The sequence below is a fragment of the Anoplolepis gracilipes genome, chromosome 3, assembly GCF_047496725.1.
Source record: "Anoplolepis gracilipes chromosome 3, ASM4749672v1, whole genome shotgun sequence".
Taxonomy (NCBI): Eukaryota; Metazoa; Arthropoda; class Insecta; order Hymenoptera; family Formicidae; genus Anoplolepis; species Anoplolepis gracilipes.
The window spans coordinates 6242886-6270546 of NC_132972.1; the positions used below are offsets into that span (position 1 = coordinate 6242886).

General features: G+C 34.2%; 1 protein-coding gene across 9 annotated transcripts in view; it reads right to left on the minus strand.

Annotated features, from left to right (window-relative positions):
• Positions 1–27661, minus strand: part of Rho-6 (serine protease rhomboid 6) — a 168042-nt gene that overhangs the window by 26950 nt on the left and 113431 nt on the right. Inside the window, exon 1 of one of the 9 annotated variants that reach the window (XM_072887773.1) lies at positions 13430–14299. The exons of the other annotated variants lie outside the window; for them this stretch is intronic. The gene's annotated coding sequence lies outside the window, so the exon portion shown is untranslated. Of the gene's footprint in view, positions 1–13429; positions 14300–27661 lie in introns of those variants that run through there. 9 annotated transcript variants of the gene reach the window in all.

Sequence of the window (27661 nt, forward strand, 5' to 3'; positions counted from 1 at the left end):
CAGTTTTCAAAAGAAAGAAAAAAGATAATATTTTTCAAAGTGATTGAATAAAGATACACGTACGCATTAACGTGTTTAATTAAAATTAATCAAATAAAATTTTTTATTTTTCTATGCGCAATAATATGAGATATCTAGTATTTTAATATTTAAGATTTATCTTAATCTGTTATTTATCTTACTTGTTTAATTGTGCTTTTCTGAAGAATATGATAGAATAATTAAATAAAATTAAATATAATTAATGCAATCAACAAAATTAATATAATAAAATACATATAATGAAATAAAAATCAAATAAAATTTATATGAAACTTTACGTACGTGTTCATATCATTTTTCTATATGCGACAACGTGATATATTTAACATCTTAATTATTCACTTAGATCTCTCTTGTTCAACTGCAATTTTCTACAGCATTTTTTCTAAAGCGAAACGCGAGAAAGTATAAAAGAGCAAGTAAAAACCAGCATCGAGTAAAAGTCTTTGTGCATCAACGAAGTAACTATAGTGTTCGCGTTTCGGCAGCGCGACAAAGGTCAGAAAAGCCTTATTTATGCAAGGAAGCAAGCAAGCAGCAACCGAAGCAACGGCGAATCCCAGTGACTTGACACCAGGCATCCGACCGACGGAAGACGGAATATTTAGATCGCGTTCCTCGCCGCGGCGCGGCGACGCTGTACACGACGACAGCGACTCGCGTTAGCCGTCTCAGGGCTTCAAAATTAATGCAATTACCGCAAGACTGCTGTTTCGTCTCCTCGCCTCGCCTCGCCTCGCCTCGCCTCGTGTCGTGCCGCGCCGGCGGGCTGCCTCTCTCCGTTTCATTTGCGTGTAACATTTGCATTTAGTATTCATGACTGTGCTACATTATTGTGCGCGCAACGTGGTCGCGGCAGCGCTAAAGGCAGACGTTGTTATTACGCGAGCCGTTACGTTGTTTAGCTTTAATGCACGTAATTTCCGAACGCGCGCCCGCCCGCCGTCGGCACATTGATGCGCACGCCCGTATAAAATGGCTAAACACTTTATGCGCGATTAATATATGTATATATATATATATATATATATATACCGGAGGGGAAGAGCACACACGACGTCGCGCCGATAGAATCGCCGAGAGGGGAGCCAGGCTGACGCGCTCGTTTAGCTCGTGTCAAGGCAACGATTTCGGCCTTTATTTCTGTCATTGCCAGCGACGAACGCCACATCAATGCGGAAATGCGCGTCGCGCTTAATTACGCCATTTAAAAGCGTACGATCAAATCCGCCCGTGCATAGTTCGATTCCCTTCGTGGGGTTAATCCTTGCAATAATCCTCGCGCAAAATTGACAAATCAAGCTCGATGCAGATTAAGCAAATTGCTGGGTAATTGTTGTTGAGAATATATTACTGTGTGGATACTTTCGTATAATGTTTCGGAGAATCATTCATAGATTCGAATATCTTTAGTGCTAAGATAATTAAATTGTCGCCGTTCAAGTTCGAGATGTCAAAATCTCGAAAGCAGCATGAAAAATTGATGAATTTTTTTTAGAGAATATTAAAAAGATACTTTAAACATCAATAAAAATATATGTAAAATGTCAAAAAAAAAAAATCAATGTTATCTAATATTAATCTAATATTATAAAAGAATATTAGTAAAAGTCATCAAATATTATCAGTATTTAATCGTTGAGTATAGAATGCACATTATGAAATGTATTTATCTGTACGAACGCCTCTCTTATATCTTAAAACTCTTATATCATAATACTAATCAAAAATATATAGAGAATTGAACTTTAAATTATTTCCGACATAATGCTATGAAAACGCCATCACAGACGCTCCCCAATTGCTGGCACAGCTCTTGCCAAAGTGGTACTACTAACGAAGGGTCAATTACGAAGCGCGGCAATGTTTCATCGACGATCGATATGGAACCATCAGAACGCCCGTGGAACGGAGAAATTTACGTTCGGAAACTTTACATTCGAACTTGTAAGCAGTGCCAGGGTATCGACGATCCTGATTTATTCTCAAATTTGAATAACATGAGAGTAACGTAATACTTACATCGCAATACGTAGTCGCGAATTTCCCCGCGTTCTATATCCGACATAAAAAAAAAAAAAAAAAAAAAAAAAATAACGACAATACGTCTCGTAAAAACTTTCAATTCGATCTGCTGATGCATTCTCACTGTGTCTTAATTGTTGTTTTTCATTAAGTCGCAACACGTACAGAGTTGTAAGAATAAAAAATAATAAATAAATATGCAACGTATAAATCTGTTATTCAATGAGTTATTAAAAAAATGAATGGATTCGTTGATAATTTTTAATGCAAATACAAATTTTTTATATTGATTATTATTACGCAATCAATATTTTTATATCAAGCTATTTTTAAAATTTTTACTTTATCAACATATGTTATATTTAGTAATACATCTAGGGTTGTAAAATTCATTTATCGATTGTAAAATTAAGTTAATCGCAGCAGCAAATATACGCGATACACGTACAGTTAACGTAACATTCGCGTGCAAAGAAAATATTTCTAAGAACGGCGTTGACATCGTCCTGCGGGAAAATGCAAGACATTAATACTCTTTCCCTGAGAAGCACTTTTCTTACATTTATCGGCGATGCGCCTGGAGACATCCATGTGATCTCCCAGGAAACGGGATGGTTTTTCATGGTGACAAACATTTAACTTACGAGTACCATTAAAGGCCTTTAGAGAACCGGTGAAGAAAAATATCGAAGCCCGTTTACGATCGTCGACGGTGTCTGATGCACGCTGTTGACGCGAAACAGACTCCGTCCTTCACAAATATTCTCACAGCAGATATAAAACGCATTTCAAAACGGAACTTTATACGCGGATCGCGCGAAGCGTAAGATTTACGGTGGTCGGTCGATTCGATACGAAAATTAAATGAGTTATGCCTCTCGGGAGATGGAACTCTAACGAGGTACAGTCGCACAAACAAGACTAGTTAATGGTATTTCTCTCGAGCGAGAAATCAACCGCGGAAGTGCATTTCAGTATTGCATATTGAAGTTTGTACGTGTATATTTCACGTACACTATTTATTTATATTCGATCACCCGCGCATCCAGATATTATATATTTATATTTCTGTAAAATTAAAACAAACGTTCTATCTTACGCTTAGATAAAATAAAGAAGCAGTTTTTTACACTCGCTATAAATAAAATAAAAATTGTATATTTTAATAATAAAAATGTATTACGTATATTTATAAATCATAAATAATAAATCGCGAGAATTCATAAAATGCAAACGATATACATATATATATACAGCTGTGCGCGGCGTAAATTTATACAAATTGATCATCGATAAATAGTAAACATAAATATTGCATTATGCATATTTATTAAATGGAACGTATAATAAATGGAAAATAAAAATTGTACCATTTTTGTTTAACCACCGCAATATTTGGCGCATTCAATATTTCTAGCTGCTTCATACGGCGCGATAAATCCGAACGTGGTCGCATTGTTTGCCACTCACGATGATTTTACGACAAGAAACTGTCGCGCGGAAGAATACGGACAATGTGTGATCCAGTTTACTATCCTCAACTTTCGTCATTGATTAACGGCGAAGTAGAGCGACGCATTTGCCACAATTTATAGCGAGTGGCATTTTCCGGAGTTCGACAGGGCTTTCAACGTGATATACTTTTGTTGCATTGTTTGTAAAGCGTCGTAACTACGTTACGCCTTTATCTGGTGAGTCCCGTGGAACATTTTCGAGACGCGACGCAATCGATATCGCGATTCCTGAAACTCCAGAGGGAAATTTCAAACCAAAGAATTCAATTCGAGATAAAAATCATAAAACAATTCTAAACGATAGCCTTCACTTTGCATCTGGTGATTCACATTTACCAGCGCGAGCTCCTACCTATATCATCAAATTTATTTATCGCGAAATATTGATTTTTTTTTTTCAATTCTACTTAAAATTAATAGCTCAACATTTCGATTAAAAAGGAATTTATTCAAAACTGGTAAGAGAATTCGTTTCATAAAATAAAATTCGTTATTACACACATATACATATACACGTCCCTACACAGGTAAATTTTATATGCATATACAGGGTGGTGACGGTAATTACCGTCCCACCCCTCTAGGGCAGATAGAGCAGGTCAAACTGAACATAAAAGTCCTGTACCATTTTGCGATTTTCGCAGTAATTATTAAAATATTAATTAAAAACGCTCAGCATGTGCTGAGTGCTATATACGGCCCTCGCTCATAAGCTGCGCGTTTATAATTAATAGTTTAATAATTATTGCGCAAATCGCAAAATGGTAGAAGACTTTTATGTTCAGTTTGACCTGCTCTATCTGCCCTAGAGAGGTGGAGCGATAATTATCGGACACCCTGTATATCTATTTTATAAAATTTTTCTGCAACATATTTTATCTTTGCGATGCTTGTCGTCTGCACTTTATCACAATTGTCACAATTGTTAACCGTTTCTGGTGATGCGATAAAGCGAATCGTCATTTAAGTTTCTTACCGCTAAGCCCAAGCTAAGAGAAGCTCTCCCATCTAGCCACGCGTGCGCTTACGGCCCTTTCTCTTGGCAGCTTGCCAAACTTATTAATTTACTCGACTTTCTCTCTCGGGGAGAAGATTTTCGCTCCGCCGAGTCGCGCTGTTAATTCTCGCAAACTTCCTACGGCTTTTGTTCCGTAAGTTGACTATGGTCGCGAGGCACGCGCGGATCGTCGGCGAGTTTGATTATATTATCCATCGCGCTTCCAATGCTTCCTCGATGTATCGTAATCGCTCTTTAATTTGGTCTGCGAACGCAATATTGCGAGAATTCCGTTCGACTAACTGCTAAAGCTAGATATATTTTAGCGGTGAAGGGCTGCACGAACAAACGCTAATTAATTCAATAGATCCGCTAATGACTGTAACAAAGTGCTAATTCATTCGATTCGCAAAGTAATTCCACTGTCGTTGCGGATTTCATGCGGGATACTCTCTCGTATACATGGTTTCCATATAATTCTGCTTGAAAAGAATAAGAGCGGAATTAAATGTTTAACAACAATGAAAATTAATTCGAGTGGAGAGAATCAGAAACACACAAATTGATCATTCAGATTCGAGAAAGTACGATATGTATGTGGCTAAGGTGCAAAATTTGTTATATATATATATGTTAGTTTTATGTGATCAAGTATTTTTGTGATAAAGCTGCAATGAAATACAATATAAGAGCGTTCATAAATATATTCTCGGCACATAATATCTTTGCTAACATAGATTTATAGACGTTTCTTGTAAAGATTAAATTCCACGATAAAACGGGTATCATAAGGTCATCGATCGCCAAAGAAATCTACCGGCAAAGATCAGGTTCGAGGATAATGATATCAAGCACGTTTTATTAATCATGGACGCTTCGGTTTTTCTTTCGATTTTCTTCGCTTCTAACGTCTTCCTCGCTCTCTTTCTAGCGGTCTCTCTGAAAGTCCCGGTGATAGTAGTAGTTAGTTCGAACAAAAAAAGAGATTCGGGACCGACAGCCCTGTTTGTCCAGGATTCTCGCGAACCGATAATTATCTCGGATGTCGGACGCGCGAGAAAAATCGACGACATTTTCGGTCGTCGCTTTTAACGCTGCCGCTTGCAGCGCGGAAAATATTTTCCATAAATTTTCTGCAACGTGCTGCAGAAACGCACACGCGAATCTTCATGAACGTGCGGAGCTTTTTGGCAATACTGCACATCTTCTCATTAGTGAGAATGACAAATGTAGGACCGATTTATCCGACGTTCATTAATTTTAATTTTAATCAAAATTTTATTTTATCTGTTTTTATAGAATTTTCATTAAAAAAATATTAGGGCATAAAAAATGATAAAAAATAATTGATGTAAAAAGAATTAGACTTAAGACTCTCTCTCGCTGAGAAAACTGTAAATAATCAAATAAAATAAATTTTATATTGAAAACAAACTTAAATATTAACATTTACCCGAGATAAACTGATTATTACAATACTTGTAAAAGTTATAATACAACGTGTGCGACTAAAGAAAATTTAATAAAATAAAATATCAAATTAGATATTATATTATTTTACAAAATCAGATCATTTAATATATAAAGATATGTATTTACATAAATTATTTTATATCTGACTGTAATGACTTAAAAAAAAATATGATAAAAAAATCCACGAATTTTATCCACCGACATATTAAATATTAAATTATATTATCGATAAAATATATATTTACATATAAATGCATTATTAATAATATTTATCATATCACATTACTACACATAAGGGATACAGTATTTGTGTCTGCATAGATGCAACTGTATTGTAGCTGTGCAATAAAATACGCGCTATTTTTTTTCACACAGATCCTTTTTTGGAAACTGCGATAGAGAGATATTTGTTACACCGACTAAAAGCATCCTAGCCAAACCGAAGATCCAGTTTACATTTACGTTTTTTTAGTTTACAGTGCACTCTGAATGTTGCATGATACATCAAACTAGAAAAATAGTATGTGCAAAGCTTGTATTTCACGAAATATCAACAATGAGATTTATATATGTCCTATATGGTAAGATACATCTTTTATATACGTACACTAACAAACATAAACACACATGTATATATGTATAAATCATACCTTAATAATATACCTTGAAAAAGCGGTGCGCGTATATTTCGCAAAAATATTAAATAAAAAAATTTTAGATTACAATATTAATCTAACGATAATTTGGTTTCAGTAATACATATATAATCCTCGATAAAAGTAAATAGAAAAATCAACATTTCATTTCGGTATTAACGTTACAGTAGCAAGAAATCCGAATGAAAAATTCTTTCTACTCATTCGTCCTGTTTAATAGATCTTTCCTCCCTGCAAATAACGTAATTGAAGCGCAAACGTTCCGAGACGAGCACTTGAGCTTCGTCGGCATTTTTAATTAATTTCGCCAGTTAATTTCCACGAAGTGAGGTATTCTCGCGCCCCTGATAAATGATATAACGCGGCAGGCGCGAGAAGGAAAATCGAGAGAGAGAGAGAGAGAGAGAGAGAGAGAGAGAGAAAGACAGAGAGACGAGAGAGAGAGAGAGAGAGAGAGAGAGAGAGAGAGAGAAAGACAGAGAGACGAGAGAGAGAGAGAGAGAGAGAGAGAGGCGGTGCAGCGCAGCCTTGTCCGGACGTGTTCATCGGTCAGTGAAATGCACCAGACACTAGCATGTGGTCATTAGTACGAACGGCTGGACGGAAATCTATAGACGTTCGGTTTCCGCCAGCGGGCTCGTTGTCTTCACGCCTTACGCATACTCGCGTTAATTACCCACTTCTATCCTTCCCATCGCCAGCCTTCTCTCTTACTCTTTCTCTCGTATTACCGCCATTCTAGATTACGTCTCTCGAATAAAGGAGCAATCCTTGAATGATGCTAAACGTCATCTACTATTTTCGTATAAGCTTGATATGTTAATTAAGACAGGGAATTTAATCAGTGAAAAAAATATTTTGCTAATGTAGATAGATTTCTAGATGTCTCAATTAAAATTTATCGCTACCTTTTGTATCTGTTAGAATATTGTTTGTCACCTATAGAATTTATAGCAGCAATATTCTAGCAATACTTCTAGAAAATTTAGATCCCATTGTCAAATATTAATCACAAATATAATTGTCCTTGACAATAGACCTTAAAGAGAGACATCGCAGAAAAATTGTACAGATATAAATTCTGTCTCTGTCATTTAAATTGATTAAGTGCAAAATATATGTGCAGTATTACAATATTTGCTAATAATTTATCTGTTTCAGTTAATTTTTTACACCTAGAAAATTTTTGTTCAAGTTGCAAGATCATTTTTTTGAGTGAAATGTTGTCAACATTAAAAATCTTATGTATCGTTTTCAACACGTCATTAATCGCGAATAATACACATTTTTAAAGAATACAGAATTTATCCTATATATGTGTATAAAAAGATTTTTTTTACACCTGTATATTTTCATTTGTAATATTTGTAAAACTATGTATCTTTATGTTTGTAGAAATTTGAAAAATTTGTAATTGTTTTATATTTCTATCAAAAGGATTTATTATTATTTTAACAATTATAAACTATATTTCGTAATATCTCGAGATTGTAAAGTCAATAACAATTACAGTTATTCGATTTGCTGATAACATAAGCATGTTATCGAGCTGAAAATGATAATATTGGGTAAGAAGATATTATATCGAAGATACTCGTGGTAGTGTCTCATGCGACAAGTTCCTGCGCTTCCTCGAATCTCGGTGATGCTTTGGAAACGCTTTGGTCCACCCGATCGAACCACTATGTACCTCGTATAATCATGTTAATTAGTTAGCTCCCGTATCATCTAGCTTAGCCTAGCAAATAATATCTCTTGCTTGGATGAACAGTTGCCAATCTCAGTCCCAATTTCGCTTGAAATATCATAGACCGATTTTATATTTAGAACAGGAAATTATAATATATATATATATATATATATATATATATATATATATATATTTGAGAAGTTTTTAAATATCACATATTGATATTTAAATGAAATATTTAAACTGTTTCAAAATCAGATATTTTATTTTTACTCTTTTCCCTATTAACGTATTTATAATATTATCTTAGTTCTTAAATCAATTAGTTATTCTAGCAAATTAATTTTTTTTATTTTTATAATTCTCGTAAATCTTTTTTCGTTATCAATTTTACTCGTATTTAATGAGACGCAAATATTGTTTGTCGTACTTAATTTTGAATATATATTTATATCATCTGATATATTTTTCATTTTATTACAATATAATAAGAGATACATTCTATTGCTTTTATTGTTCATTTATCCTTCTTTATTTTTATATAATGTCGTTTAATAATACGCTAATTGCGACAAAAAAATGCGAATAAAAAAGTTCAATTCGATAAAACGTTATGTATATATGATTTTTGGCATTTTGTAACGAGATGCATCGACGTTTAACGAACGGAAACGAACACGGAAACACTATCGTTGAGCCTCGATATCGTTACTGACGAGACTCGACAATCCATGCAAAGCGTATAATAGTATTTGACACAGAGGATATCAACTTGTAGTATATATTTACGTGAGAAGTTTCGGAGTTCAAAGCATTTGTACACTTTAATTTGATATTTCTATCGTGTCTCGCTGTAGCTATAAATCGCGAAATATCATTCGCAGGTAACGAAATCAGCTATCGATTTATTTCGTAGGGCAAAAAGGCCGTAAGTGTCATTATCTATGAGGCAATGAGATACCTTCAACATGAAATAGATCACAATTTCACAATCGCAATACGAAATACATGTAAAATGGTGACCGATAAATTCACAAAAAACATCCGTTATGGTATGCAAAATCACGTTAACGTATTGTGTCGTGAAAAGGAAAGCTTCATTGCAGCGTTTCTTCCGCGTGATGTTTCAAAGACTCGTAAGCCGATTTTCGTAACTGCATTTATTCGCTTTGAGCCGAAATGTTTGCAGAATAAAACTTTATTTTTGTACACGCAAAAATAAAAATATTCCTTTTACTGTATGAAAAAAAAACACACACACACATACATATATGCCTGTATACGTTTAAAATACAAAAGATCATCGATTGTGAGTGTTTTCATACGTCTATATTACGTTAATATTTAAAAGTAATATGACCATCAACCGACTTAAAGACATGTCACACGTATCACATCGATGACACTTCGTCGCAGCTATAGTTAAATGAAATTTCCGCCCACGGAATGATATGCTGGTACGATCAGATTTTATGAACGTACCACCAGACAGCGCTTTCCGGATATCGAGAGACAGAAAATAATAGGTGGTACCATGATACATTGTCAATCGTTTCTCGATCGATCATTCTTTCCGATCTCTCGATCGGAGAACGACGTTTAAGCGGCGAATTTATCGGATGCAGCGCGTTAACGTCGCGAGAAATTAAACAAATTGACTGATAGCGTCCCGCTGCGTTTAATGGCGGCCGGATAATTTAACTGCGCAGGTATATTTGGTAATTCGGTCGTGTCGAATGCCATTATTAATACCGCACGAATGTACGTCATCGTGACAACGTCGTGACAAACGCGTCGCACAAATATGCCACAAATATGTCGATGATTTTAAAAGAAAAAGATGAATTTTGATGTAAGATTATATGTGTAAAAAAAAGAGACTTTTAATCGCACGATTATCACATAAAAGCAAGAGAATAGATGAATGTCATGGAGCTTAAACATCACGTGACCCATGTCACAATCTGCTATTTAAAGAGACATCATTTATGTTTTCAGTATGCAGGAGAAATTTTCCTTTTACGCTTTCTCAGAAAGTTCTAAATTATTACAGTTACGTGTTATGAAAATGCTTAGACTTACATCTATTAGTATGCAGAGACACATCTCGAAGTGGCGAAAACTGCTCGTCCTTTTACTTTCTAACCATAATAATTATTCTATTGTATTATAATAATGATGTAAAAAATAATGATTAACGTATACATGTTATTGTGAATTAAATTCATTTATCAAAGTTTCTGTTTTATCAATTACTAAACAATTGTAAATATGTACATTAATTCTAATAATGTACAATCGAGCCTAGCGCATTAATAATGTCTTATGTGTTTGCAGTAATGCGATTAAATTTCTCTGTAACATTAAAGAAATATATACTTTCGGTGGCGTTAATTGCTATCATTTCTTATTGGCTTATGGGAAAAAAATTGCGCGGTCACGAAATTTATTTATTTATTTATTTGTAAATAAAATTGTAAATGCAAAGACATTGGGCACCATTAATGTATCCATTTTTTATACCTATATTAAAAAGAAACTTATTTTCCAACTCCCAAGAGATATCGCATACATTTATATTCATACATAATTGCCCAAAAGGAAAGATAAAACAATCATATATATTACGACGATAAAAAGTGGACGCTATTGACGACACTTCGACAGATTTTGTCGATCCAATTTTTTATTCCACCTCGTTGCCTACAACGCGTTTCGATCGCGCGTCGAGATGGCGCATAATAAATAATCGTATCTGTCATATTCATCTATCTATCCGGAAAAAAAGAAGGGTAGCGGGAGATAAACAACAGCTGTAGCGTCGCCGGCTGTCAATCATTTCGGACGTGCGCGAAAGTACGAAATTTATGTCTCGCCCCTTTTTTTTTTTTTTTTTTTTTTTTTTATTTCATTTTTTCGAACGCCGCGCCGCTCGCTGGTCCGTACGCGTTTCATTATCCATCCCCGAGAGCTTTTCGTCCGATTGGAAAAGACATGCGATGCGAGTCATTGGACGCCAACACCATCAACCAACCGATTCCTCCTCTCTCCGACGGGAATTTACGGGTCGTTTTGCCGTTACAGCTCCGCTTCGTTGTAGGCCTCTTCCCTCCCCCTCCCGCCCTCTTCTCTTCTCTTCTCCTTTTGATCGCTTTTGCGATTCAAGCGGATGCGTTAATTATCTGTATTTTCTATGGTCGCTCACATGTTGGATATGTAACAACGCTCAATTTGTAATTACACTTTGTCCCTCTCCTCTCGCCTATTTCTGCAATGTCGACTAATTACAGTGTTTCATAACCGTTTCTATATATATTCTTTTCCTAGTTCGCGTCTGGTATTTTGTCCACTTATTCAGATCGTCAGCATATATAGTTGTCTAAATCTGATGTAGCAAAATAATAGCTGATATTTGATCTAACATCCCGAAGTTGAGAATAGAGTAAATAATATGAGTCGCTTAAAAATTATTCATATCAAAGAATTTTAAAAAATATTAATCTCCTAAAAATAGTCTACGTTTATACTTTTTATTATGATATTCACACAACTGTTTTTATTCACGCTACTTATCTCACATAAATGCATTGTGTCTACTTTTCATTGTAATAATCAAAATGGCTAAAATTAGGACATTATTAAATCAAGCTATTATTTTAATAATAGCTTAAAAGCAATTTTCTTCGCTTATTAATCTATTGTTAATCGAAAAAAGCACTATAACATATGTCTAATACAGAGTTAATCTTATCCTTCGTTATAAATTCCTGGTGATGCGCGATCAATAATTACGCGTGGCAATCGATTTAATTGTGTTCTCTTGGTGCGCTCTTTGAATCTCGATAATCGATATTACCAACACGACGGTAAAAGGGTATCTAAAGCAAGTCAGATATCTGAAAGCGGTATCGGATATCCCGGCAAGATAAACGTCGCGCGACCGAAACTGAAATGAAGCGCCAGACACTTTCCTGGCCCGTTATCGCGTAGATTATCATTAACAGTGGGGGAGGTGGCGGTAGCCCCGCGGCACTTCTCGCTAATAGAAATCGATTAATGTTACTCGAGAAGAAGACGACGATTCCTCTCTTCTCTCGTGCGCCGCTAAATTTTCGGCGAGACGGAAAAATTGGATTATAGCACAAGCGACGGTAAGTTTCCTCTTCGCGGTGAGGCGAAATGTGGTTAGGCGAATTTTGCCCCAGCGGCTCTAAGCAAATATTTATTATATAGAAATCCTAGTTTATTATTGCTTGCAAATATCAATTAATAACAACCGAATAAGAAAATGAAGCAAGTTACAAACTTGTAAAATTGCTTTGTTAAGGGGATACAAATTACGACAGAACATGAATTACACATTTTGAAAATCTCTTTTTTCGCTATAAGGATTGATAAATCCTTCTCCATAATTAAAGTACTTATAAAAACAACACGCGGGAGACTAATAATTTCATATAAAAATGATAAAAAATTAAAAGATGACAGTTAGGTCGTAATAATATTTATTTAATATAAAAAGTTTTACGGTATATTCGTGCAAGAGATATAGCGTCCGCGTTTGGAATAACATAACAGAATATTAGTAAACTTTTGGAAATGACTTTAGCAGCCTAGTAAAAAAGATTTTCAAAATCTGTCAAAAATTACTATCGTGCATCTGTGAGGGTGCGAGATTGAAACACAAATTCACGTCAGACGTCATTTCTAAAAGTTCACAAATATTCCTTCATGCAATTCCTAGCAGAAACCTATCTTATTTTGTGTGTATAAATTGCAAAACTTTTATATTAAGCAAATATATTGTCATGTTAGGTTAAATTTTGGTGGATAATATAAAACAGCTTTTAAATCCCCTTAAGTGACAACATTTCAAAACATTGAAATGCAATCTTACACTTCGTGTGAATTGATATTTACAAAGAATAGATTCTCTAATTAAATGTTGTAATTCGACATTTAAGAATGGAAATTATTTTTCTGCTATTATAATTAAATATAAATATACGCAGCAATGTCATATTCGTAATACCTTATAAACTGAGTATAAAATGTGCGTATAATATGTAACACTAACACAAGACACGACAATTGTGCAATGAAACGTAAAAATTAATTTCAAGCATTTTATTTACTATCAGTTTAATTTCTCTTCATATTTTAACGATAGATATACTCTTGGTGACACACAAATGGGCACAAAATTTATATTCTTCTCCTCGTTATACGTATAGAGGTTCCCGTAGGAGCAGTCACTGGCACTACGGCGTTTCACGACAGTTTGACAAACACTGATTACCACCGAGCGAGAGAACAACGAGATAAATCGCGGCCCTCGTCGATTCCCTTTATCGGCCTAAATTGCGGTCGTTATCGGAAAGAATTCCCACGTCCTCACCTCTTATTTCTCAACGTGCCGCGTCGCGATGCTTTTCCGTCGCGGAATAAGGCCGCGGTACGTTTGTCATGAAAAATGCGTCTCATTCGCGATATAATCCAGTCTTGCCGTGATTTTAATCCGAAATAATCCGATTGTAATTTTAATAAATTTTAAAAGTTACCCGCGGCTGTTATATCCTCGAAAGGATTCATTTGCAAACATTAATCGATAAGCTCCATCAATGTTAATGAAACAACTTCATTTTCTTAGTGTTCCGCGAAATTAGAAACAGAAATGCACTGAGTTTTTCATGTAACGCTACAAAGTACATGTAATCTATTGGATAGATACAAGAATCGAGAGTTAGATTAAGAAATGCGACTTTCTTCAAACATGATATGTTGATGAAATAACTTACATTTAATTACATTGAAAAATTTCGCTTTGTATTAATTATAAATCATATTAATTTTCTTTATTGTAAAAGATAAAATGTAAGAATTTGATGGATAAAAGAATGATCAGATAAAAGAATTAAGGTATAAGCGACGTAGAGACAATAATTAAATAATAAAAAAATCTACACGGTAAAAAATTTTGTGTTTAAATTTAACACATTTCTCGTGTCCCAATTTATCCACTCTAATTTTAATGTTAATTTAACAAAGGGCAAATATGTAAACAAATAACACAAATAATATGTAAAAAATTAACACAAAAATATGAATTCGTGTAAGATGTTTTAACTCTTAGAAACGGTGAATATTAACTCAATGCAGAAAAGTTAAAATAACATAACGACAGTATGTTATATTAACATAAGAGTACGTTTTAAAAATTTAACACAACAAAATTTCAACAAAATGTTTTTTACCGTGAATATAAATCATATTAAAATCAAAATCATAAAATTTATTTTTTATTCGGTGCTTTCTACTTATTGCTAGTATTTGTGTATGTATATTGTACAATATATTATACACGGAGAAAATTTTATATTAAAAATTACTATGGTATGTAGTAACTGTGGACCATTAGAAACCTTCCAAGTTAAAATGCTATGTAAAACTGTAAAAATTGACATAATTTACGTAAAAATTACGTCAATTACGTCAATTACGTCAGTTTTTACAGTTTTACATAGCATTTTAACTTGGAATGTTCTCAATGGTCCACAACTACTACATACCATAGTAATTTTTAATATAAAATTTTCACCGTGTATTATATTATATTATATTATATTCTGATATATATGTGTTGGAAAAAAAATTATTCTTCATAAAAACACATGTTTATTTTTTAATTTTTAAAATTCATTCAGAAAAAGGTGTCCAAAAAATGAATTATCATTTTTTTAATTGTTCTCTCTTCTGAAAAAGGCTCAAATATATGTTCACTATACAATACTATACTATACTATATATTATAGCAATTAATAATCGCATATGACGGGATACGAATAAATTACTATACAAAACCGAGATTTGAGGATCTCATGGAGTGCTCGTTTAATCGATTTAATCCAGCTGAGAAACGCTACGTAAGCTCCTCTTAAACCTTGCTTCTAAAAAATTAAATCTCTCGGTCTCATGGGCCATCACAAATAAGGTTAACGTTAAATATTAAACATTCAATTAAAAGGATCGAGCTTCCTCCGCGGTTAACGTAAGATTTCCGTAGCGTGCATTAGAATCTTAAAAACCGAAATTGAAAATCAGTATAATTTTTCAACATAGCGTACATTTTTATTTATTTAATAGGAATATTTTATAATTATATATATCTATGTACACACACACACACATATATAAACAAAAATAATTCCTACAGTTTTCTTTGCGATAAACGCCATGATTGCTGTAAAATATACACCGAAAAAATTGTATTCTCTATTTTAGAAGAATTCCTTCTAAAGCTATCCTCCAATAAAATATTCGAAAAAATTCAGAATATTCTCCTCTAATGATCTTTGGTAAGAATAATATATGAAATAAAGAAAATATTCTTAAATTGTATCATACAAACCCTATTTGCGCTCATACCATTACAGGGCATAACGGTATATTTTTCCCGTAGATAGAAAAACCTCTCGCAAGATATAAGACCCCCAACCCAAGAGAGCTCAGTATCGGTGCTCTTAGCCCTGAAGATGCAAACTGCAACGTTTGCAAAACGTCATTGCGTGCATTAGGCTGTTTAATCACGCGGTATCTATCCGGAAGTCCCCAATTTAGACAATTCTAATGGCCACAAAAGCCTCAAGACTAGAAGTGTATATATTCTTATAAATTAAGAATATCTAATACTTTTCTACTTTTTAGAGGATTTCTGTCTTTAGTTAAGACAATCCTCTTGGCGCTTAGTTTAGAGTTAGAGGAAGATATTCTAAAAATAAGTGATATATTCTGAAAATGAGAATATGATTTTTTCGGTGTATGCATTTCATTGTGTCAACATTACGGATAATCCTCGGCTGATAGAAATTACGCCGATTTCAATTATTGTGCAAAAGCTGCCACGCAAGCTTGCGGATTTCTCAAGCTTTTCGCAGTCAGGATATTCTTGGTGCATGATAGCAGGATTTAATTAAATTAACGTTAGCTACCGCATATCCTACGGACGTTCACAGTTACACGCTCGCTACGGCTAATCGTCGGATTTAAGGTTCAATTAGCACCGTAGCCTGCAGGAACTTTCGAGCCGAATCTGTGTATTTCTCTTCTTTGCTAGATATTTTTTTTTTCGTTGGAACGGGTGCGTCCATCCAGATGGAGAAATTAGGAATCAGACGTGAGAAACGAAGCTTCGCTTTCTTTCACGAATTTGTAAAGGAGAATGAGCGGAGAATAAAAATACAAGATTTCCCATCCCTTGTTAACGTTTTCGACAAAAGAGTCGCTCGAATTTTTGTTAAAGTTTACTTATGTAGATTCGAGATATTTACATTAAGATAGCAAAAAAAAAAAAAAAAAAAGGGAATAAGTAAAGAAAAGATTTGACTACATACATATACGTTTCTCTATTTCCGGCAAGATTTCTACTTGATAACAATTGAAAAGAGGAAAGAATCCTGAAAAGGAGGAAATTGACGAAATATAAGTTTACAATATTGATTTTTTATTGCAATAAATATATGTAAAAGTTTTCAATACGAAGCCGGTCTTATCTAGGATACTTTCGCAAAAAACGAAACTTTTGACTCCGTTTGTGTGCATCGCATCGCGTTATCACGCATGTGTGACATCGAACGCTTCAAAAGATAAGAAAGTTTCGATGGAACGCAAGCGAAGAGAAGTCCGGAGAGAAAACCGCGCCGCGAGGATTCCCAGTCGATATCGACATCCAATAAAGGGAATAGAGCACAGCTGTCGTTCCATCGCTGCAAAAATTTATATTTGTATATCTCAATCAAAGCAATATGATTGAATTTATGAAAAATAAGAAGATATGTGATAAAAAAAAGTACAAACCTATACTAGATAAATTTAGCAGTACCAATGTTATTTTTACGCATTAAATCTGTCGCATTTCAGATCAAATAATATAATATAAAACTGTAAAATTCTGACATTCTCGTAGAATTAATACGACAGAATAACAATCGTATATAGTTATAGAAAGAAATAAAAAAAGGATAATATTGTTAAAACAAGAATTAATATTCTTAAAACATTTTAAATCTTATTTTGAAAACAATCGAGTGAGATATTGTTTCAATAATAAATTGTTATAAATTTATTGATAATATATTAAAAAATTATTTTAGAGCATTAAAATCAGACTTTTAATTTTAAAATAACGGGATTTATTTTGTCGCCAATTTTGCTTTCCTTACAGTATTATGGTTTTATCCCTGAGTATTCTTCGTAAGGGATAAAAGGCGTCAACTTTCAGAAAGAGCTTGTAAAAAAAAAAAAAAATCAAAGAATGCAGGGGCGAGAGATCACCTATCTGTCCTCTAGCTCTGGTTGAACGATAACAAAGTCGATAGACGACTGGACGCGAAAAGGACGGTACGAGAAAATGTGCGGACGTGCGGACGAAAATCGCACAGTCCCTGTATAGCGTGTAGACGGAATTGGCATCCAATACAGGCAACAGAAAGCAGCTGGAATTGGCGCGATGGTTTATATTTATAGATTGAAAACGTCCCTCTCTCTCTCTCTCTCTCTCTCTCTCTCTCTCGCTCCCTTTCTCTCTGTCCATCCCGGTCTATCTCCTCCTCGTGTCCGCGGTCTCTCTTTTCAGCTCAACCACCTGTCTTTTTCTCCGGCGCGGCGGTCCCGGAGATGGAAGTAACGGGGGATGAGAAGCAAGCCGTCCATTCCGTTTGATCTCGCGGCCGTGATATTTTTCCAGATTCTGCTCTTCCCGTCGAAGCTCCATCATCCGTCCGTGCAGAAAGGGGAACAAAAAGAGAAGCGCGTCTGTCCGCATGTGGCTTTTCGTGCGATTGTATCCGCGAGATTCGCAATATATGGGTATGTGTATGCCGCCATTGTGTCGCGGAGTATCCAGTCGATACCGAAGGAAGTGAGAGAAGCAGTCGCGAAAATTGCCCTTTACGCCGCGATCTGGCAAACCGAGAGTTTCCGGTGTGTCGTCCTCTCGTCGCTTTTGAGAGCTTTCATTAAAGGAACGGGCTTTACAGTGAAACAGTGGCTTCCGGTTAGACGCAAAGAATGAATCAATGAGAGATGATCTCTCGAAACTTTGTCTCGTATTATTTGTTTTGCTATTTGTGTCTACCATTGCGGAGGCTTTTAATTAATGAATAAATTTTCTAAAATTATAATTGCTATACGGCACATGAATTAATTATTATAAATTACTTCCCTCTTTAAAAGAATAGTGTGTAATCTAAAATATAACAAATGCAAAAAAAGCTATTAAGATATATTAAGTATTTTATGAATAATTTACTACGAGATATTTCTTATGAATAATTGAACCTGAAATACGCGATATAGTGCATGGGATGTATTTACGTTATATTAACAATTCAGGAAAGCCGATAATATTCTGAAACCCTGCTCAAGTATGCCATTGCGATCGCTTTGAACATTTGTACCAGAAGTTTTTCCGTCGTGATATTTCATCATGACAGAAACAGCGATAGCTCAGCTATAAAAATCGCTCTTTAGCCCACGAATTCGCGACTTGGCGTCGTGTCGCCGGCGTTGAGAGCTTTTCTTTCATCCTAAGATACGGTCGGTGCGGTAAAATATATCGTAATAAATATCATTGGAGCACAGTAGAATTTTACAAGCCGCGATCTAAAATTCAACTTACGATTGAAAATTTTTCTACGTTTCTCGCGTCGCCATCAGCTCGCTCTGCGCCACGTACTTCTTTAATTTTTTATTTAATATACATTACCAGAATTGCGTGCGATTAATCTCGTCCGAATAAAAGTTGAAACACTGCGCTCGAATATTTTTTATGATTTTAATAAATATTTATATAGAATATAAATATTTATTAAAATGCATTTTCACACAAATATGGAAGACGAATTATAAACATTTATTTGACATCGATTGTCGTATTACGTTCTTCTATATCGCGCGAATTGTTTGTTCTTTTTACTTCCTGTTTATTTCCACTTGAAACTATCAAGATCGATTAGATTCAACGAAGTTCAACAGGGATCAATCGGCACGATCTGCCGATGGAAAAACGAGTTACCGCGACCATGAAAATCGGTGCCATATGTCAAATAGTGATTACTTGTTGACAGCAGCAGGACGTGACGCCGAATCAATATGTTACATTCGATGCGTTGCACTTCATGCATCGAAGTGCAATAAATATCCGAGCACGTGTAACATAGTGGCTATCACATTTCCGTGGGCCGATTTCTCTCATCAAATTGCAATTTTGTTCACATGCACGTATTCAATTTTCAATAGGTTATGAAAGTCTGAGACTTGTGTAGTTAAATTAAGTTATTATAATATATTAATTAGTTTAATTCTATATATAATTTATCAAATTAAGGGGATCCAAAAGCTGTTCTATTATCGACCAAAATTTAACCTAACATGACAATATAACATGACAATATTTGCTTAATATAAAAGTTTTGCAATTTATACACACAAAATAAGATAGGTTTCTGCTAGGAATTGCATGAAGGAATATTTGTGAACTTTTAGAAATGACGTTTGACGTGAATTTGTGTTTCAATCTCGCACCCTCACAGATGCACGATAGTAATTTTTGACAGATTTTGAAAATCTTTTTTACTAGGCTGCTAAAGTCATTTCCAAAAGTTTACTAATATTCTGTTATGTTATTCCAAACGCGGACGCTATATCTCTTACACGAATATACCGTAAAACTTTTTATATTAAATAAATATTATTACGACCTAACTGTCATCTTTTAATTTTTTATCATTTTTATATGAAATTATTAACCCTCGCGTGTTGTTTTTATAAATACTTTAATTGTGGAGAAGGAATTATCAATCCTTGTAGCCAAAAAAGAGATTTTCAAAATCTGTAATTCATGTTCTGTCGGTAATTTTAAAAAGACGATTCGTGCTGGAAAGTTTCATTAATCAAATATATTGTACAACACACAATTACACAATTGTTTTTTCTAATTCAATAATGAACACTTTTGTTATTGCAAATGCATGTTTGCGAGATATTGGAAAGAAATTTATATTTATATTTTTAAAGTAATCAATATAATGAGAAGCTAGTTGAAGCTTTATGAATTATTTTCGTAGACGTTAACTGTGTGAAATGTATCTGGTAAAATGTATCTCGCGGGAAACGGTAATGCGACTGAAACGGCTGGCGATAATTAACTCGATTAGCGTCGAAAGTAAAAATACTGCGGCCGCGCGCAGCTGCGGTAATTATCGACGATAAATGGTAAAACTGCCTCACGATTTCTTTGGAAGCGGCGGTACTGCAGTAATTTGTCGCGGAGTGAGTATCGACAGATTAAAAAAGGTCTCTCTTGTTCCCTGACTCTTTTCCTTCGTTGCCGGTTTTTTTCTCTTTTTCCCTCTTTAACATTTTTCCACCTCTAACAGATTCATATTTTATTATATAATCCCTCTCGAGGCTTCTGCTTCGCAAAAATTTTCTTTTCAGACAATTGCCAGCATTTCCTAAATATTATCTGTAATCAATAAATGATACCGCATGAACTTGAAAGTTTATACGTTTTACTTTATTTCTAGAACAAAATAAATGTTTCCTTCCGTCCGAGTTTTCCATTTCTCTCGAGCCCTGGATCTCAGCTCGGCGATACAGTTTCGACTTGACGAAATTATACACATCACAGCATAGTTTCATCGACCGCCGATCGCAATTCGATAGAGAGAAGTGGAATCGGGGATCGATGTGAAATCTCGAAAACCGGCCGCCAGAGGATCAAGCTCCCTCAAATAGCTTCGATACGCGAACGCGTTAATTTGCATTCGATCAAATTCATCGTAATCAAATCGATTTCGGCGATTCAACCCGCATGGCCTTTACATTATACACATACACGCGCGTACCAAGAGCTCTTGCACGTACACATACACACTCCTCGTGCTCTCCCGATAGGTATTTTAATTAATCATGCACGTATTATCGATGCGCGTTCACTGAATTCTGTTCAAATATAGAATGCTATCTAATTTTTCTGTTTTTAACATTTTCCGTATGTACATCTAATAAATTAAAAATTCATAATCTTTATAATAATCCCAAAAACTTGTAAAATATTAATATAGAAAAAATTGCATATAAAAATTGTACGGCACACATGAAATAGTTCATATATCGCGAAAAGATCGATAAACAGAATCTATACGTACGTGAGCGAAATATACATACATTCTTCCAATTTTGAATTCAAAATCGTCTCTTTCTCCCTTTTTCTCTCTCTCTCTCTCTCTCTCTCTCTCTCTCTCTCTCTCTCTCTCTCTCTCTCTCTCTCTCTCTTTCTCTCTCGAATCGATAATAATACTATTAGGTAAATTTACGTATCGCGATTTTAAAATACTGTAGCGGGTATATCAAAGTCGAATATTGCGTCTCCATCTAACTATTAAAATGGATATTTTCCAACATAAATCCAGCATTACATTATACGTCACCGCTCCAATCAATTCCATAGATACGATTGACGTGAATTTTGCAAAGCCATTACAAATTTACAATGCTGCGTGCTAACGCCGGCAACAGCCGTCACCACATATCGGTCTGCAACGTCATTGCTTATACTATAACTCTACTGACGTGCATTTTAATTATACTGCACCATTATAGTATACTAGCGTGTATTACATTGCCATTTTCCCGCCATGTTCATTCGACGTTCCCGTCGTGTTATTCGTTGATAAACAGAATTTTCATTGCTGTATAAACGTAATTTTGATGCATTTTCATTATTACAATCACATTATTTATCATCACTGTATGTTATAACGTTTATTACATTATTTAAATATTCAAAATTATGTCAGCTTTAAAAAAAATAATAAAAGATATAATTTCGAAAATAATGCGAAATTAATGATTCGGCTCAATAATACTATATACAAACGTCGAAATTTTGCGGCAAAAGTTCAGGCGTCAATATGCAGCATCGAGATTCATGCATAATTTATAACAAACCAGATTAATTACTGATGAACCGTGCGTGTACAAAGATGAATATTATATCTGTCTCGAACGCAACAAATCCGTCCGGAATTCGCGTTCTTCTTCAATGATGCACTCGATTATGCGTAATGGAATCGATATCGTCAATATCGCCGCTCCAAGTATATATATGCTGTTACAAGCGCAGACGTGACTGCATCGGCTTGCATAGTCACGAAGTGCTTCGTGACTTTGTCCAGCAGACACGCGACGTAGTAGGTATCCGCAAAATTTACGTTCCCCGACCGATCGATTGATACTTCTTTCCCATGTTGCAGTGTCATCGGCAAACCAATATCGGTAATACAGCATCCACACAAAGCACATTATTAATATATGATATTTAGTAACGTATATGTATTTCAAAAAAATCAATCATTTTCATATATATATATATATATATATTGATTTTTCATGCAAAATTTCAGTAGCGATAAAATTAATATCAAAGAATTAATTATTCCTGAATTATTTTCGAATGTCAAACTTCAGTACTATTTTCCTCGACTTTTTTATGTTATATAAAGTTTTACAATTACATTAAATGTTTTTATAATAATTATGAAAAAAATGCTTTCATGCATATTATAAAATAATCATATAGTAGCTTGTTGCATATGTATCTTGGGTATTATTTGGAGGTTTGCGAAAATCTTGCGTTATATTTTATTTCAGCCATAACTATTATTGGATTTCGTGTTTTTCGATAATAAAATATCATCGTGATGAAATCCACTGGCCAACATACAATGTCGATTGGTTACGCTAATGCGATGGGTCACGGACATCGATATCGTGCGATCGATCTGTAACCTGACAATAAGTAGACGAGGTCGATTACGCGGTAAACAAATTCGGCGCAAACAGATCGCCACAGAGTGTATTTATGATCGCGCATGCGTCTCGTCGTAATTGTAAATTTGCGAGCGATGTGATTGCACAAGCGTAATTGAACGATGATCCGCGATAAATATCACGTAATTGATTTATCAGCAGAATACACCCATTCAGACAAAATCCAATTCACCGTCGGCCATGCTCGGGAAATGAGAAGGACGATGCGCGCATTAGAAGGGAGCCAATGTGAATACGTCGCGTTTACGATCTATCAGATACGCTCGATTTACGGCGTCGAGAATTTTTTTTTCCCCGAGAATTACGCGCATCAACGAACTGATTTAACCCATATTTAGATAATGGACGATATGTAGCCAACGATGCAAAAATGTGATAAACTTGTAATGTGAAAGAATTATTTAGAAAGATTTGTTTTCAACCAATAAATCATAAATTTATCTAGTCCTTATATTTCTTGAACCTTCGATAAAAAAAAGTCTGATTTTATATGTATATAGCAATTTCTCATGAAATAGCACCTCGATAGAAATAATTTTATATAGGGTAAACTCGGGTAAGATGGCCATAGTTTTTTAAAAAGCAAAAAATATGTTTTTGTTATTTTTTAATAGTGTTTGGTATATTATATCTTCACTGAAGCTTAAATTACGTAATATTATCGAAATTGAAAGGAAAATATTTAATAGAAATTTTATATTGTCAAAATAGTACAACATAAGCATTGGCCAATCTTACCCAACTTTTAAGGAAAAGATGACCATAGTGACGGAAAGATGGCCATAATATTTATAAAAAAAATAGTAAAAACGAAAATAAAAATTATAGGTCATATAACAATCTACATATCTTTATAATATGTCTAACGTCGATTACGATAGCTTAACTGTTTATTCGACGTTATAACAATTTTTAGTGGACAAATGAAAAACTTTGCAGGTAGTCAAAAAGTAAAAATATGATATAAGATTCACAATATCGTTATTTCGAACAATGTATGCACATAAACTACTGTAAATATCAATTATCTTGGATAATAATTAAAAAAGCGCAACTATGTAGCGATTATTGAAAAAATTACAGCCTATAGCCATCACACCCTAGTTTACCCTACATATATATAAAATACACTAAATATATATAAAATATATAATATGTAATTTTATTAGCCTATTTTATTGAGTTGCTATGTGATTAGAAATTTGCTTGTATTGAGTGTAAAGTGGCATGTTACATAAGACGCCTTTGGTATCTGAATTATCTTTTGTTCTAGCTATCCAGTGTCGCTATTTATAAACGCAGATACCACGAAATAAGAAATTGATCTACGCAGAGTCCACGCGGATAGCATCCGGTTCGGCTTTTAAGTAATAATAAGAAAGGCATATTCTTTCGTTGAATCACAGTCGGGATATTCGCCGAAGTTTGGACTTTACGAGCCACTACCTTCTACGACCTACCTCGCTTTTATATCTGGCACTTCGGTAAAGGATAGGACGTACGCGTTCGACTCCCTTTCCTCTTTACTTCAACCATCTCTTTCGCTCTCAAAAAACTTATTCGAATCTCCTTCCAAAGTGCGACAGCTGCAGGTACAGGTGCACATGTTCCCCCATACCGATTTTACGGGGGTGGAAGAGCGAGAGAAAAGAGAACATTTATGTTATCGAAACGCCAACTATTCGCCCAAGTTTCGCTATATGTGAAAAAAAGCTGTCTCCGCGAAAGTATGTCACGAACTTAGATCCATTAACCGAATTTCGCGATTGTGCGAGTGTCATTTTATATTTCTATGTGTAATAATTATTCTGCTGGTCGTAATTGTAGATTAAGAAAAAAAAAAAGAAGAGTATGATATTATATATGTATAAAAATAAATCAAAATAAATTAAAATATAATATATTTTTATAAAAATAAATTAAAATTTAAACGCAATTTATTTGTATCTTGATTTATGTCTACGTTATTTCTGAAAATAAATCTGACGTTTTATTCTCTCTACGTTTTCTATTATTTGTCCATCTATCTCTCTGCTTTCTGCCGAAGTTAGTAATAACCGCTTATTGAAGTCAACTATTTTGAACTTTTCACAGCTTTTAAAAAGCATAAGATTCTATATTATCCATTTTAAAGGAAAGTTTACCAGTTACGAAGAAAGTAGAATACTGATTAAAAAGTTTTTATTGGCTTTTTACCGAATAGATATAATTTCGTAAATAATAACAATTCCGTTTCACGTAGAACAGATTTGCTACGGATCGATATTTTCTACACATTTGCAAAAAACAAATAATTTACTAATCCCGAGAATTTTTCTTCGAATCCATTCGTTCTCTTCATACATATACGCACAATAAAGAAGTACAATAATATCCTATAAATTTCTAGAACTGAATTCTCTTCGTCGAATGTGCTTTCCGTTCGGATATGAATAAATGATTTATTTACATTTGCGTACACATCAATATTTCGTGCGCACACGCGATATAACATTTATTCGAATATATCAAATCGATATCGACTTCATAACATAACATTATGCTTTCCGTTAAAAACAGAAAAGATTCGTATACATTTGTTTTATCAAATTGTGACCTATCATCTCGAATTCCTGTTTTATGAAATTCCGTTTGTCCGCAGTTCTACACTCGAGATTGTTTTCGAAACTAGAGAGAATATTGCAAGATCTTTGCGATAAAAAGAATAATTGAAGAACATCACGTTACTTATTGTTCTTTTAGTGTGTACAATAAAACACACAATAGCATAGTTTTCAGCCCGTTTTAGACAAACTGTAATTTAAAATAAAACTCAAGATAAGAAATTTATAATTTAATGTGTCACATTCTTATATCTTAACGTTATTAACGTCTGATATATGTGCGTGTATTTCACTCTTCTTCAAATGGTTTTGTTTTGTATGACGCAATGTACAAAAATTTATAAATAGAATTCTGTCCCGAATTGTGTCGTAAATTATAAATCATCTAAACTGTTCTTCTTTAGATACCTAGTAGTTCAATTCCAAGTTTAAAGTATTATAGTTTGCACGAGAGAATATGCGGATGCGTGTCCGGGCAAATGTTTAATGCAATACGCTATTTAATGAGATTTGAAGTGGCCGCCGCGAATTACGCAATTGCAACGAGAAATGAGAGCATAGTCGCGTGATACTGAAATTAAATGAAACAAACAGAAATAAAACATTGTCAAAATATTGCGCAGAAATGCATACGTCAGAGACGACGGCGACGTCGGACACAGTTACACGCACATATTCATACCTATGTGAACATGTCCGTGTGGTCGGCACCAGGCAGGTGAGAATATTCATAACGACGACAAGCGGGGAGAATTAAAAAAAAAAAAAAAAAAAAAAAGAAGAGCTGGGTTAGATTTAAATGTTTCCGGAACAAGAGAAATTGCAGCTCCAACGAGAATTACGGTGCTCTCACCCTCGATGGCAACGAGATGGACGATCGATCGATGATTCGGAAGCAAACGAAGTAAAAATCTGGAGAATGTCGCTGGACGAAGTCCTGTTGGATCTGGAAAAGGGACAAAAAGAATGCGCACTCTCCGACGATTTCATGGAAAAAAATATTTTTCCAACGGAATTTCACCGCAACGCACAGAAACGCAACTGTTAAAATTTCATTACAACACCTCACTTGTCCCTTTCGATCAAACTTCAAACGAGTCATGAAATAATTGAATGAATAATCAATTGTCAGTACAATTAATATAACAATTGTATATATTATCATTTTTATTGGAGTGCAATATGTGTAGACAGATATTCTGAGTCTATTAAATAATTTAGTTGTATTTACCGATCTCGCAGTTAATAATTTTTTTTTTGTATATAATGAAAATCTAAATTTTTATTATAACGGAAAAAAAATATAACAAAGAATAAACATATTACAACAAAGAGAGATATACCTGTATGTATGTACATACGTATGTGTATATAAATAAATGTGTACACTATTTTGCGCCCCTTATTGTATATATATGATTGCATCAGTTTTAATGTATTCCTTTAACTGTCCGCAATTAACTGTAATCGCAAGTTATTTAATCGCCATTAATTCAATGACTTGCATCACGGTAAAGTTAATTGCGACACTTCAACTATATCGACCACTCAAATTATCACACGACGTGAGTATGAAGCGCGCGTATACTCATGGTTATTCATAATTAAACAAACTGGCTTCATATCTACCTTTCCATGCGCAAAACGTTTGCCATATCACGCATCACAAAGTTGCTTTTTTTTCGACGGAATAATTATGTGCAAAATTGTATAACGTATAATTATTGTATATAAAAATAATTATATAAGAAATTATACACAAATTATTA